This window comes from Natrix helvetica (genome assembly GCF_964273705.1).
Source record: "Natrix helvetica genome assembly, chromosome: 4".
Taxonomy (NCBI): domain Eukaryota; kingdom Metazoa; phylum Chordata; class Lepidosauria; order Squamata; family Natricidae; genus Natrix; species Natrix helvetica.
The window spans coordinates 73,416,094-73,431,039 of NC_138550.1; the positions used below are offsets into that span (position 1 = coordinate 73,416,094).

A 14,946-nucleotide genomic window follows, 5' to 3' on the forward strand; every position below is an offset into this window, starting at 1 on the left:
CACAAAATAATAAATTTCCTTTTTTATATCTTCTTTTTGTAGATCATCCATTGGGGCAAAGAATTCAGTGACATCGTCTTGGCCACTCCCATCCAGTCACATGGCCGGCAAGCCACTCCCACAAACAGGCCACACCCACAGAGTAGGTTCCAAAAATTTTTGAAACCCACCACTGGTCTGCAACCTCCCACGGCTCTTTCCATCAGAGGTCGAAGCTAAAAGCAAAATGTCCTAAGTTATTTCGTTGGTTGATTTATACATTTACTTAGTCCTTTTTTGATTCAGATTTATGTTGCAGAATTGAATCCTTTTCGTAAGCGTTATCCAACGGCTTTGTTAAATCATTCTATGGATGATATTTTAATTGGAGCCCCAAAGATACAACCTAATTGGCTTTTAGAAATGCAAAATGATTTAAGTGTTTGTGAATTGCAGATTGCTCCAGAAAAAGTACAACTTCATGAAATGTTACAAACTTTTTTTGCTCCAGTTTTTCTTTGTTTAAATGTACACGAAGGTATTTTACTAATTAATTTATGGCAGTTGTTGGGGTCTTTTACTTGGGTTCATCCATATTCTTTTTGCCCGCATATACACTTAAGTTATTTATTTGATTTATTGACCAAAGGAAAACAGTTCGGCGATCTCATTGTGATTTTTTTTCTGCATCCCTTGCCACAGTTGAAAAGATTAATGAGATTTTGAGCATTCTGTTTGTGAATCGTATAAATTGTTAGTTAACTCTTTTGATAATAATAATAATAATAAATATTTATTTCTTAGCCGCACCCTCTCCCGAAGGACTCGGGGCGGCGTACAACAAAACATAGGAAATAAATATATCGACATACATATAACAAAACATATACCAAGACATATACACGACATATACAAGGAGGAGGTGAAGTGATAGATAAAAACAAGTAAAAACACAATGTTTAAAAACCCCTAAATAAATTGAATGCAATTAAAATACCCCAAATAAAAAAAACCCGTCAGGAGCGATATAGTTGGATCAAAGTTGAGCCAGGCCAGCAACTTGAAAAAGGTGGGTCTTGAGCTTTACACGAAAGGAGCGGAGGTCAGAGGTATTCCTAATATCCGGAGGGAGGTCATTCCACAGGGCTGGGCCCGCCACAGAGAAGGCTCTACTCCTAGGCGCCGCCCCTCGACACTGTCTGGTGGACGGCACCTGGAGGAGGCCCTCTTTGTGCGAGCGGATTGGTCGCAGGGATGTATGGGGCAGAATACGATCCCGCAAGTAACTAGGTCCTGAGCCATGGAGCGCTTTAAAGATTGTTATCAAAACCTTGAAACGCACCCGATAGACCACAGGAAGCCAGTGCAGCTCGCGCAGGAACGGTGTCACATGGGAGTACCTAGTACTCCCCATAATTACCCGCGCGGCTGCGTTCTGGACCAACTGTAGCCTCCGGGTGCATTTCAAGGGAAGCCCCATGTAGAGAGCGTTACAGTAGTCCAAGCGAGACGTCACCAGCGCATGAGTGACTGTGCGTAAGGCGTCCCGGTCCAGTAGGGGGCGCAATTGGCGCACCAGGCGAACCTGGTGGAACGTCCCCCTTGCCACGGCTGTCACATGGTCATCCATGGACAGCCGGGCATCCAGGAGGACGCCCAAATTGCGCGCCCGCTCCACGGGGGCAAGTTGAATGCCCCCGATGGCCAATGATGGAATTAATTGGCTGAACCGGGGAGCCGGTACCCACAGCCACTCCGTCTTGGAGGGGTTGAGTTTGAGTCGGTTGTCATCCATCCAGATCCGTACGGCTTCCACACACCGGGACATCACTTCAATGGCCTCATTGGGGTGGTTCGGGGTGGAAAAGTACAGCTGAGTATCATCAGCGTACAGATAGTATCCCACCCCGAAACCACGGATGATCTCACCCAGCGGCTTCATATATGTGTTGAACAGGAGTGGCGAGAGGACCGACCCCTGTGGCACCCCACAAGTAAGGGGGCGTAGGGTCGACCTCTCCTCCCCTGCCAACACACGCTGCGTCCGGCCAGAAAGGTAGGAGCCGAACCACCGCAAAACGGTGCCCCGGACCCCCAACCCCTCCAGCCGGCGCAGCAGGATACCATGGTCGATGGTATCAAAAGCCGCCGAGAGGTCTAATAGGACCAGGATAGAGGAACAACCTCTATCTCTGGCCCTCCAGAGATCATCCACCAACACGACCAAGGCCGTCTCCGTGCTGTGACTGGGGCGGAAGCCGGACTGGCGCGGGTCTAGATAATCATTTTCCTCCAGATGCTGTGGAAACTGGTAGGCCACCACACTCTCTACAACCTTCGCCAAAAAGGGAAGGTTGGAGACAGGACGATAATTGGCCAGCTCCAAAGGATCCAGGGAAGGCTTCTTGAGCAAGGGTCTCACCACCGCCTCTTTCAAGGCGGCCGGGAGAGACCCCTCGCTCAGCGAAGCGTTCACTAGGTCCAGGAGCCAGTCTCGTGTAACCTCCCAGGATGCCAGTACAAGCCAGGAGGGGCACGGGTCCAATAAACATGTGGTGGGTCGCAGTCGTCCACGCATTCTGTCCAAATCCTCGATGGCAACCAAGTCAAACTCCTCCCAGGTCGATTCCTCAAGACTCGCCATGGACGTCTCCATTGGACCACTAACAGGGGCCCAATCCTTCCGGATTTGAGCGATTTTATCCTGCAGATATTTCCCAAATTCCTCTGCTCTGCCCTGTTAGAGGGGCCTCCCACGGCCTCTGAAACAAGAGGGAGCGGGACACCCGAAACAGGGCGGCAGGGCGGTTCTCTGCGGATGCAATGAGAGTGGCACAATATTGGCGTTTGGCCACTCTCAATGCCACAAGGTACGTCCTTAAATGATGTTTTTTAAACTGCCTACCGGACAAAAATACCCCATCCCAAAATGTTTTAACCTTGGGACATACCTGAGTTTGTTGAAGAAATTGGACTGACTTAATTAATATTATTTTTTCTATTCCAAAATCTGATTTTCAATTTTATTTTCAGAATAACTTATCTCTTCAGTGTGCTTTAACTGACTACATGGGCTGTATTTCATATCATTTCCCTATTGCTTTCATTTCTCTGCTTTCGCAAGATTGTTTTTCAGCGAACGAGAGGAGTAATTGCTTATAAGGACTCTCATGAAATATTCCTACCCTGCAATACAGTTGTTCCTGCAACACATAAAATTGTTTGCTGCTATTTTAGCTTTCTAAATTTTCTCTCAACAGATTTTTAACTAAATTTCTGACTTTTATTATGTGTGTGAACTTATTTTTGATTTTTCAGATGCTTACATCACACCCAGGATTGATTCTAATCTTATGGCTTTGTTTTTACTTTGTAGCAATTATTATAAGACTGAAAGCATTTATATTTTGTTTCTCAAATACGCAATCATTTGTTTTTTTCCAGGACATTTTCTTAAAGCAACAGGTATGCAACTCAGATGCAGCTGTTCATGTTTTATCTACTTTCTTTTCAGATCTATTTTTTAATTACTATTTTTTTTTCATCAGAATGTCAGAGGGTTGGCACAAGCTTGCCATATTCCATTGACCAGGCCAAGCAGATTGTTTCATCTTGTCTCCAATGTTCTGGGGCACCCCCTCTGGGGACATGGAAGTTAATCCCCGTGGTTTGGCCTCTAATCAACTATGGCAAATGGATGTCACCTATGTTCCCTCTCTGGCTCCCTAGAAATAAATTCATTTATCTATTTTTATTTTTGGGCCACATTTCAACGAGGAAAAACAGTAATCATGTTATTTCTTATCTTTTTTCAGCTGTTACTATTTTGGGTAATTTTTTCTCTTTAAAAACTAACAATGGCCTGGCCTATTTTTCATTGGCCTTTTTGCAATTTTGTACAACTTGGAACATTCATGGGCTTCCTACAATGCCACAGGTCAAGCCATTGTGGAATGTGTTAATTGGTCATTTAAGAACTGTCTTCACAAACGAATAAAAAAGGAGGGATCTCAGGTACCCAACAATTTGGCGTACCCCAATTTGGCTAATTTGGTGTGGGTAACATAACAGGTTAAAAAAGTTTGTTTGCCTCCCCCTCTAGGGGGACGAGGATATGCTGTGCTTGCTTCTACAGGTCTTTGTGGATTCTAGCATGTGGTGTTCATCCAGCTAAGGACATTGTGATACCAGTCCCCAAATCCAGTTCTAGAGATGACCAAGCCGGCCTGGCCTGTTAATTTTAACTCATTTTTAAATGTATTGTCTTATAAATTGGGTTTGGTTTTTTTGGATATGTATTTAATTTCTTTTTAACTTTCGGGATATGTGTTTTTTAATGTTGTATGCCGCCCTGAGTTCTTTGGGAGAAGGGCAGCATATAAATCCAATAAAAACAAACAAAAAACAAAACAAACCAAGGTGACTCTACAGGCAGCACAGTGGCCAATACGATCTTGTCGGACCAGCTGTCCAGTGATGTGAAAAAAACCTGACCACCAAAGCGCAAGCAGTGTTGCAACAACGACACCTGGAACAAACCCCCGAGAACTTATGCGCTGCCATTTTTGCAGTTTTAATTGCCAATTCCTTAGTCATCATATGTTTATGTTTAATTGTTAATTGTTTCCCTTTAGCGATTGCTGGTCATCTCACCCAAAAACTCATTTGAACAGAGACTGAAGCAAAAATCTATGGGTGCAGCTAGCTAACATCACACACACTGATGTCTCTTGCATATCTGAATCATATGATATGGAAAATTTGCTTTCTACATGCTTGATTCCTGTTTGAGTCCTGTCTGCACTAATTCAACACTTCACTGGTTTGATGAAAACTTTAACTATAAGACTATATCTAGTTAGGGATTGATTGCCTATGATCCGCCCACTGGTGCAATTGCTTTATATACTCCAATAGTAGCAGTTCCTGAGAATACAACGTGCGCAAAAGAAGTTAACTGTACATCTTCAAGTAAAAAACCTCACCATCTTCGTATTAGTTTACCTGCTTTAAACTGTACAGCTTTGAGGAGATTTCCTTTCACTTTGCTTGTTTGGCTCCCGCAAGGATGGTTTTTTACATGTGGTCAAGAAACTTTTAATTACATTCCTGCTAATGTTAGTGAAGCACAATGTTGTCTTAGCCGGTTAATTCCTGTTTTGCTTTCCAAACAGCAACTTCATTCAAGCCATTTTCGACGTGGAGTCACGCTAGACAGCACTTGTGACTATGAGACAGCTTTACTCAATAAAGCAGAATATGTAGCATTGGCTGTATCTATAATGGGTGTGCCAGTGCTTGCTGCTCATGCTCATCTTAATATTAACGCTGTTGCGTGTAATTTGGCAAAAACAATGCTACTTCTTTAGCTATTTCAGCAATTAACCATGAGCTACAAGCTTTGCGTAAAGCTATTTTGCAAAATCGTGCTGCTATTGATTATTTGCTTCTTCACCAGCATATGGGTTGTGAAAGTTTTGATGGGATGTGTTGTTTTAATCTTTCAGATGAATCCAGAACTATCCAGCACCAGCTCAATATTTTACACAATTTGGCCTCTGATTTGAAAATTGATACTTTAGGATCTTGGTGGGAAAGTTTCTGGGCTTGGTTGCCCACAGGTCTATTGGGAAATGTTCTACGTTATTTAGTTATTGTTTGTGCTATTTTGATTGGTGGGTGCTGTTTTGTTCAGTGTCTTCCCTTCCTTTGCAATATGTGTATTACAGCTTTTTGCCCTAAACATTGCCTCAGGGTCAGGTATATGCCCTGTATAAACAATTGCAAGGGTGTTCCTCTCCTGATTATGACCCTTTTGCTAGCCCCTCTTACGATGCCTTGTCAAACAAATAAAAAAGAGTGAGATGAAGGAATAAGAGGTAAGGTTACATAAAGACATGCGCAGCAAACTGTCATAATCTCAGTAGCCGTTTATCTTTTAGCCTATGATCTCACCGAGCAGAGACAAGCCGTATCAGGGAATTATGTGAGATTCAATCTTGGCTGGGATAGCCTTCTGGATTCACAAGGGAAAAAAGAGGGAGTAAACCAAAAACAATATTGTTGCTGTCTGCTTGTTAAAACTGTATAAAAGCCAAATAAACTCTGTGTAAGGCAGACAGACATTTTGGACACAACCTGCCGTGATGGATTTCTGAAACCTACAATATTCTCTTTGTGTTTTATCATCCTTTTAATTTGCTCAAAGATTTTTCTTGATTGATAACATTGTTCATTTTTAATTCCAGAGTTTTATGTTAGCACAGTCTTTGCTAATTTACAATAATACAATACAATAGTAGAGTTGGAAGGGACCTTGGAGGTCTTCTAGTCCAACCCCCTGCCTAGGCAGGAAATCCTATACCATTTCAGACAAATAGCTATCCAACATCTTCTTAAAGACTGCCAGTGTTGGGGCATTCACAACTTCTGGAGGCAAGCTGTTCCACTGATTAATTGTTCTAACTGTCAGGAAATTTCTCCTCAGTTCTAAGTTGCTTCTCTCCTTGATTAGTTTCCACCCATTGCTTCTTGTTCTACCCTCAGGTGCCTTGGAGAATAGTTTGACTCCCTCTTCTTTGTGGCAACCCCTGAGATATTGGAACAATGCTATCATGTCTCCCCTAGTCCTTCTTTCTCTTAAGCTAATTTGTGTCAATACAATTTGGAAATTGTATTAGCAAGCATCTTTTTCAAAAGTTCCAGACCCAGAATAAAAATATTACTGATTTCATCTGTAGTCAATGCTTATTGATTGTCCAAAGGATAATATTATCAACCCTTATACATTACAAACCCCTTCATTAATTAACAGTATTAATTGAAATGGCAGCAGAAGGGGTTGTTGGCAATTTGATTCTTCCTCAAGGGAGAAGAATTCTAAATTTTGTTGACTTTTGGCCACTGTTTGCAAGTCCCATGCTATTATATATCTATTTAACAAGTGCACTGGATTCATTTTATCATTAGAGTTACATACAGTTTTTATTCTCATTACTCCTAAGAACTTTTCAAATTTTGCTGCTTTTGTGGTTTATTTTCTAACTGTATTCCAGTGTTTATTTTCTGATACTTCTTTTTCCCATCTTATCTCTTTTCATGGGAGACCTAATAAATTACCTAATTGTGGAAGATAAAAGCTATGTGAGATTTAAAATTCAGAGGATAAGAAAAAAGCACACACACCAAAAAACTATTTAAAAATTATTTCAAGAACATAGAAAAATGTACTTTCCCACCATTTTTTGCCTGTGTAAAATAGATTTGATGTTTTCTGTGGCATATTAAGATTACATTTTTTCTGCACACCTCTTTTACAAGGATTTCTGGGCAACACTGCTATTAACCAAACTAATTTTATCTTTGATACCTTGAGACAAATAACAGTCTTCCTGAATGACTCTATTACATTGCCTGAAGATATTGAAAGGGGATAACTGCTCAATTATCTGTGCCAGTACAGAATCTGTGCCAGTATTTTATACCTTTTGGGTACTGTATCATTCTAAATTATAATTTATATATTACACTAGTCTTTGAATGAAAGTCTCGTTTCTTTCTGTAGGTGCTTCCATGGTAAAATGTTGCTACATGAGGCATACATAACCAGTGTCCGAAAACAGGGACTATAGTTTTTGTTAATAACTGTTGAAAATTTATTTCAATTTTGACTAGAAACAACCTCTCAGCTGTTGCCAAGAGATGGAGATCAAGACGCTTGGTGCTCAGTCAGCTGCACCCTTTGCTCAGCTTGGGCCACACCACCAGGATCTGCAGTGTAAGGAGCACCTTTGATGCATCAATATATGCCTCTCTGACACATTCAGGAAATCCTCTAATTTGCCTGCCACATGGATAAAAACCGCTTTCTTATTTTCATCAGCGTTAAAGAAACTAGGGGAAAAAACTAAAATATTTGCTTAAATAAAGCCCGTGTTACACGAAGTATGAACTGTTACTTTGATCTCCATCGGTTATTGCAGCAGGAAGGAGGGACGAAAGAAGCAGCGATAAAGCTCAGCACAGTCCGAATTACTTCCTTTGTACTCGCTATCTTTATTCACAAACGGAAAAAGCAACTGATCTTCTTTTCCAACATCTATGACTGTTTTCTGCCTGCCTTCCCCCATTTGCCATTTTGGAAGAGGGCAATTCTCCAGACTGAAGGGAGAATCGCATTATATACTCAATGGCATAAATGCGACAGCACCACCTTCCTCAGCAGCCAAAATACTCTTCTAAACCAGGGTCTCCAACCTTGGCAACTTTATGCCTGGCGGACTTCAATTCCCAGAATACCCCAGCCAGCTTTGAAATAGAGAAAAAAGTGGGGTCAACGCAACCAGCTCTTTAGAAATCAAACTTCCCGATTGCTTTTGAAGTTAACGCGTGCTGCCGGCTCCTCGATCTGCCCTTCGGATCGTGGCTTTCCAAATCACCAGGAACTGAAAGAAGGCGCGAGAGAGGTTTTAAGGAGGCAAGCAGGAACTGATGCTACAGCCCCCATTTTAAGTCCGGGCGAGGTGCTGCTGAGCTGGCCTTAGCGACGTGGGCGTGGCTTAAGCCGTGGAAGCAGGTCCGGGCGGCGGAGAGGCAGCCGCCGTCTTTGAGGTGAAGGGAGGAGAGGAGTCGCTGAAGCGGGGAGTCCGTGTCTTGTGACCTGTCGAGAGGTTTATTTTTTTCCCTTCTTCTCCTTCTCTCCTGAATGTTTCCTCCTCGAGAACTGCGCGGAGGTGCCCATTGGGGGCATCGGGGTCTGTTGGGGGTGGGTGGGAAGCGGTGGTGCCTGGCAGCTCCCTCTCGGCCTTTGGGCCTCTTCTGCCCCCCCTCCCCCTTGAACTTCTTTCCGGATCCTTCTCTCCTCTCTTGAGACGTTAGACGGTTAACAGAAGAGTGCCGGTCACTGCAGTCCGTTTGTAACTGTTGACCATTGGTATGTTATATATACCGAGAGAGCATCATTACCAGTAAATTAGAACTGACCGTAACTGTTGGATTGGGTATTGAGAAGGCAGAGAGAGGCTTGTGGTAACAACAGCTCTTTATTAACAGAAGAACAGTTTGTACAATCCAGCAACTGCTTGGTCTGACAGCAGCCCTTTTATAGGGAGCTGTCAGACCGCTTAGCCAATAGGATTCAATCTCTGTTCCCACCTGAACAGAGGACCTTGGTGGAAACTATAGCAGACAGAGTTAATATCTAACACCCCTCCCCTCTTAGGATGTTTCTATTGGTCACGTAATCACGTAGGTAGGCGGGTTTTTGTTTAGTCCTACCAGACCTGCGCAGTTCATTTGGAATCGGTTCTTTGGGCAGGTCAGATGGGCCTGTCTGCTCTCCAGTTCCGGTGGAACCTCCTGCAACTTTTCCCAGGCCGCGGCTGGAGCTTCTAGGATTTGCTCGTTTGGAGCTCGCTGTGGGCCTGCAACAGATTCAGATAAGTCCCCCGGTACCCTCGGGCTTGAGCTGGCTGTAGAGGGAGTGAGCACTTGCTCCTTTTGGGTAGGGCCTTGGCTGATTTGTTTGGGAGTTGCGTCTGGTGTTCTGAGATTGGAGTGGGAGGGGCGACCACGGAGTTGGTCAACATGCCTCCTCCAATTTCTACCATCCTCTAGCTCTAACAGATAAGAGCGAGGCCCGGTAATGCCTATCACTGTGGCAGGGATCCACAGAGTTCCCCCAGCGTAGTTGTGGGCGTATATTGAATCCCCTACGCTAAAGTTTCGAATTTTGCTTGTGGAGTCGGGGCGATGCGGCAGAGTAGTTTGGGTGTAGCCGGTCTAAGAGGGACCTTAGCCAGCGACCCATGAGAAGCTCGGAGGGGATTCTCCCAGTAGTGGCACTTGGCGTGATGTGCTGGATTAACAAATAGTGATCAACTCGTGTTTGCCAACCCCCCGGGCCCATCCTAGCGAGGGCCTCTTTTGCAGATCGCACCATTCTCTCCACCTGACCATTGGAAGCCGGATGGAACGGAGCGACCAGGGCATGCCTGATTCCCTGACTTGCTAAATAGGTCTCAAATTGAATGGCCGTGAATTGGGGCCCGTTGTCAGAGACCAAGACATCGGGCAGGCCGTGCATGGAGAAAGTCTCCATAGGACCTTGATGACCGCCTCTGCCGTGGTGGAGGTCATCAGGACTACCTCTAACCACTTCGAGTACCCGTCCAAAACTACAAGGAAAGTTTGGCCATGAACTGGGCCAGCAAAATCTATGTGCACACTAGATCAGGGTACTTGAGGATGCTCCCACTCCTTAGCGGATGCCTCTGGGGGAGCTGGTCCGGACTCCTGGCACGGTGTGCAGGTAGCCACCCATTCTTCTATCTCCCTGTTCATGTTAGGCCACCAGACGTAGCTCTTAGCCAAAGACTTCATCCTTACAATGCCAGGATGCCCCATATGTAAAGCCTCCAGTACTGCCTTGCGCAGTTTGTTTGGAATAACCACTCGCTCCCCCCACAGTAGACAGTCATTAATTACAGACAATTCATCTCGTTTTGCAACATACAATTTACGATCAGCCCCAACAGACCCCTTGGGCCACCCCCTCCACACCCAGTTCAAAACTTGTTTGATAGTGGAATCCTTGGCCGAATGACGGGCAATGACATTGGACGAGACAGGTCCAGTGTCCAAGCAGTCAATGAGTAGGACCGGTGTTTCGGGAGTGGGGTCAGCCAAAGGTTCTGGTAGGGGACAACGGCTCAAAGCATCCGCGTGTCCCAGAGTGGAGTCAGGGTGATGGATGAGCCTGTATGAGTAGGCAGCCAGGAAAACAGTCCACCTGGTCATGCGAGGAGATAATGATACTGGGGTAGGACGGTCCCCAGCCAGTAGTCCCAACAATGGCTTGTGGTCAGTCATAAGTTCAAAATCCCGGCCGTAAAGGTACTCATGGAAACTTTTGACTCCTACCACTGCAGCCAGAGCCTCACGGTCCATCTGGCTGTAGTTTTTTTCTGTCGAGGACAAGGTTCGTGAGTAAAAAGCAATAGGGGCTTCTGTGCTGTTGGACATGCGGTGGCTGAGGACGGCACCCACACCGAATGGGGATGCATCGCAGGTTAACATCAGTGGCAAGGTCTGGCTGTACTGGACTAGAAGGGAATCAGCTGTCAGCAGTCGCTTGACCGCGGCAAATGCGGCAGCCTCGGCTCGGCGCCAGGACCACTTGGCATTCTTGGCCAGGAGACAGTGGAGCGGTTCAGAAATGGTGGCTTTCTGTTTGAGAAAGATGCTGTAGAAATTAAGGAGCCCGAGGAACGCCTGTAGCTCGGTTTGGGTGCGAGGTGTGGGGGCTTACTGGATTGCTTTTATTTTTTGTGATGTCGGGTGAATCACAGAGCCATCGATCATGTACCCCAGGATCTCCACCCTCGGTACGTTAATTTTGCATTTTTCTTTTTTAAGCCGGAGGCCCTTTTCTCTAATCCTGGCCAAAATCATTTGAACTCTTTTTAAAAGTTGCGCCTCATTTGCAGCCGATACCAAGATGTCGTCGAAATAGGGGACGACTCCTGGTATCCACTGCAAAAGCTGTTCCATGATGCTTTGGAACAGTCCAGGGGCGATATAACTCCAAATTGCAGGTGGTGGCATTTGAATGCACCCCTGTGCCTCACAATGGTTTGGGCCTCTGCTGTAGCGCCATCTACAGGCAACTGTTGGTATGCCTGCGCCATGTCCAATTTAGCAAAGACTTTTCCTGGGCCTAGCAAATGTAGTAAGTGCTGTACAATGGGTACAGGGTATGCGCTTTGTTGTTAATTGTTTGTTGTTTGTTTGTTGTTAATTGTGCATTTATAGTCCGTGCAGATGCGGACTGACCCGTCAGGCTTGACCGGGGTCACAATAGGAGTCTCCCAGCGAGCATGGTCAACTGGTTCCAGGATTCCCTGGCTCACGAGCTTGTCTATTTCACTATCAATTTAAGAGTGAAAGGCACTCTCCTGGGCTTCAGCCTAATTGGCGCTATGTTGGGGTCCAAGCTAAAAGAGATTGGCGTCCCCACATACATACCGAGACCGGTGCCAAAGACGTCCTCGAACTCCTTAAAGATGGCCTCTGCGCCATCTTCCTTCACGGAGTTGATTCCGGTCACCTCCAAACCCAGGGCTTGGAATCAGTCGAGCCCCAGGAGGCTCTGCAGGTTCTTGCTGGCCATGGTCACGGGAAGTTTGACGTGGAATTCTTTGAACCTTACGCGAAAGGTGCCCTGGCCGACGATGGGGACTTGGTTCCCCTGATAGTCTCGCAGGCTGATGTCCGGGGTGTGAAGGTGCTGTTTTTTCAAGCCCGGGATGGCTTGCTTCAGGGTTGACCAAGACATGATCGTTAATGACAATCCAGTGTCTATTTCAAGCTCACAGGGTACGTCCTCTATGAGGACAGTGATCTTCAGTTTTTTTGGCTGCCTAGTGCGGACTTGTCCTATCGTGGTGTGATAGGTAACCTTTGTTTCTCTCTCTGGGTGCCCTTGTGATTTATGCCAGGCCCGTGGGGTGGCCTCTGTTGGCGGTTAGGAGTGTCCTTAGGCTGCCATGTGGTGGCAGGGAATTCACTCTGGCACACTTTGGCAATGTGCCCCTTTTGTTTGCAACGCCTGCAGGTTGCGTCTCGGAATCTGCAAGTAGACCGGGCATGGTCCCCTCCACAGTTTGCGCAGGGTGGCATCCGCGAGTTGAATTTTCGTGCCGGCTTCGTGCGGCTACTGCGCATGCGGTAGCTGTCATCTTCTTTGCTGTCAGGTTGCTCATGCTTTGCGGCCTCGTGGTGAATGCGCGTTTGTTTCTGCGCGGCTTGTGGCACGTTTTGTTGGCGCTGCAGGGTCTCCGTTGACTTGTCTGCTGACTCAGACACTCTGGCTTCGTCGAGTACGATCTGCAGAGACAGATTTGATCTGGTGAGCAATCTTCTCTGCAGATTAATGTCTCACCCCCGCAGATAATGCGGTCCAATATTAAATCGTCCAAGTCACAGAACTCGCAATATGCGGCTGCCTTACGAAGCGCCGCCACATACTCATTGATCGATTCGCCCTCTCTCTGGTTCCTAATGTTGAATTCGTGGCGGTGAACGTGCCTCGATGGTTTGGGCGCATAATGGGTTTTCAAAGTCTGTTGTAATGCCGCCCAAGGAACAGCTTGGAGTGGGGTTGGCTCCGACAGGTTCTTCGCAGTTTCAAAAACCTCTCGGCCGCAGTACCCCAGAAACAGGTGGTTCTTGCGGGTCTCAGGGACGCCCATCAGGTCATTCGCCTTGAGGAAGCATTCGAATGGTAACATGTACGATTCCCAGTGCTCAGCCACCAGGTCATACGGAGTTTGCAGGGCGTGCATGGCCAGTTTCGTACAGAGCGCGATTTGAGTTTGCCGTTCAAAATGGCCACTCGATGCCGCGCCGAGAGCTCCGGGCTGGATCTACTTGCTGGATTTGCTGTTCTTCTTCTTCGCCTATTTGCCTTCCAATCCCACCTTCGTCGCCAGTGTTGGATTGGGTATTGAGAAGGCAGAGACAGGCTTGTGGTAACAATAGCTCTTTATTAACAGAAGAACAGTATGTACAATCCAGCAACTGCTTGGTCTGACAGCAGCCCTTTTATAGGGAGCTGTCAGACCGCTTAGCCAATAGGATTCAATCTCTGTTTCCGCCTGAACCGAGGACCTTGGTGGAAACTATAGCAGACAGAGTTAATATCTAACAGTAACTGTTTAGTGGGCTCTCCCAAAGGTGCTTTTCCAGAAGGCAACTGGACTTCCTTGGTTTTTTCTTTTCTTTTCCATTAAAACGTTTCACTTCTCATCCAAGAAGCTTCTTCAGTTCAGTGTGGAATTTTTTATATGGGAAAAAAATATTTTGGGGTAGTTGATACTTAGCTTGGTCAGTGCAACCTTCTGAAGCCTAAAGGCATTATTGAGAATAAGTACAGTGCTGGAGGTTGGTGCTTTGCAACCTGCTGCTTGCTTGTTTTTTCTTTAAAAATATCTGAAATAAAAATCAGGTGGGACAGAAATTGGTGGGCAGCAAGAAAAGTCATCAGGGGAATGATGGTTGCCTGCCCATACAATCTTTCATTTAGGAAACTTGTCTTTTTGTAAGTCTATTTCTTTTTCAAAAAGTGTAATGTGAATGTTTGTGGCACTGCCACAAGTTAATATAAAGGCATGGTGGTATTGCCAATTTATTTCAGCTCTTTCGGTATAAAAATCCAGCAAGAATTTGCCCTTTGAATATATTACAAGTAGTCCTCTACTTACAATAGTTCTTTTAGTTACAATAGCACTGAAAAAAGTGTCTTATGACAGTTTTTCACATTTACGAACATTGCAGCATCCCCATGATCACATAATCAAAATTCAGACACTTGGCAACTATGTCATATTTATAACAGTTGCAATGTCCCGGGATCTTGTGATCATCTTTTATGATCATATGACAAGCAAAGACATTGGGGAAGCCAGGTTCACTTAATCATTACTTAAGCTAGTAACCATGTTACTTAACTCACTTAACAACTGTCTTGCTTAGCAACAGAAATTTTGGGCCCAATTGTGGTCGTAAATCAAAGACTACCTGCATAGCTGTGTTATCGTAGTATTATGACTCAATCCACAATGTCCCATTGTCCCTAGAAGCCAATGTCCTGTATCACTTAATGCCTTGGTTCATACATTAATATCTGATTGTGATTTAGCTTGGACCTTATGAGATTTACTTCCAGTAAATTTAATTAGAATTGCACCCTTACATTTCTATTAAGTAGTTTGAAAATAGATTGTTCTTTTATCAGAGCTGTGTGTTAACTAATTCTTCAAGCTGTTTTGGATAGCTTCTATGAATGTATCCTTGATATATGATAATTGCTTGCATGAATACCTGATTTGCCTAAAACATCTTTTGGTAATCTGAGGCCCAGTTATAGATTTTATTACACAAGCTTACATTTTACATAAACTTAGTAAT

The 14,946-nt window shown here is 45.0% G+C and overlaps 1 protein-coding gene across 2 annotated transcripts in view; it reads left to right on the forward strand.

The window, feature by feature from the left end:
* The first annotated feature begins 8,235 nt into the window (after positions 1-8,235).
* Positions 8,236-14,946, forward strand: part of SEC23B (SEC23 homolog B, COPII coat complex component) — a 41,061-nt gene continuing 34,350 nt past the window's right edge. Inside the window, exon 1 of one of the 2 annotated variants that reach the window (XM_081950251.1) lies at positions 8,236-8,622. The gene's annotated coding sequence lies outside the window, so the exon portion shown is untranslated. Of the gene's footprint in view, positions 8,649-14,946 lie in introns of both variants that reach the window. The other variant, XM_081950250.1, reaches the window with a different exon arrangement.